The sequence below is a fragment of the Olea europaea genome, unplaced genomic scaffold (assembly GCF_002742605.1).
Source record: "Olea europaea var. sylvestris unplaced genomic scaffold, O_europaea_v1 scaffold2877, whole genome shotgun sequence".
NCBI lineage: Eukaryota > Viridiplantae > Streptophyta > Magnoliopsida > Lamiales > Oleaceae > Olea > Olea europaea.
In genome coordinates this window covers 9,726-10,764 of record NW_019247309.1, presented here as the reverse complement: position 1 = coordinate 10,764, position 1,039 = coordinate 9,726, and positions in this window count along the sequence as shown.

Genomic DNA, 1,039 nt, shown 5'->3' with positions numbered 1-1,039 from the left:
GAAAACTGAACATTGGATACTTCAAAGTGTGGGGGTGTCTTGCCTATTGCAAGAACACGAATCCTAATAGGACCAAATTGGGTTCAAGAGACAAAAATGTGCCTCTGTTGGATATGCAAACAATAGCAAATCTTATAGATTACTAAATTTGGAGTCCAATGTGATTATCGAATCCAACGATGTGGAGTTCTTTGATGATTCGTTATCTTCGGATAATGAATTGAGGGAAAATCTTGAAAATATCCCTAACTCAAGTGGAACACATGATGAAATATCTTCTAAGGATGTTGATGAATCTAGTGAACCAAGAAGAAGCAAGAGAATTCGAGTTGAAAAGTCTTTGGGATCGAATGAAATCGATTCTCAACTTATCTCCTTTTATTTAGTAGAGGGAAATGAGTTGAATGTTGTGAGAACAATTCCTTTTGTTCTGCAAGTAGAAACCGACCCTAAGACTTATAAAGAAGCTATGGCTTCTCGTGATAGCATCTTTTGGAAAGATACAATTAAGAACGAAATGGATTCGATAATGTCCAATAATACTTGGGAACTTGTTGATTTACCACCGGGATCCAAGCCTATTTGATTCAAATGGGTATTTAGGAGAAAATACAATATTGATGGATCCTTAAATACCTTCAAGGCTAGCTTAATAGTCAAAGGATATCGACAAAAAGAAGGAATAGACTATTTTGATACTTATGCACCGGTGGCTAGAATAACATCGATTAGGATATTATTCGCTTTGGCTTCAATATATGACTTGCATGTTCATCAAATGAATGTCAAGACGGCATTTTTAAATGGAGATCTCGATGAGAAGGTCTCTATGGAACAACCCGAAGGGTTTGCCCTACCTGAAAATGAACATAAAGTGTGCAAGTTGGTGAAATCTTTATATGGTCTGAAACAAGCACCAAAGAAATGGCATGAGAAGTTTGGCTTAGCAATAATATCATTCAAGTTTAAACATAATAGCGTTGATAAATGTTTATATTCTAAAGTTTGTGATGATTATGTGACATTTATATGCTTGTAT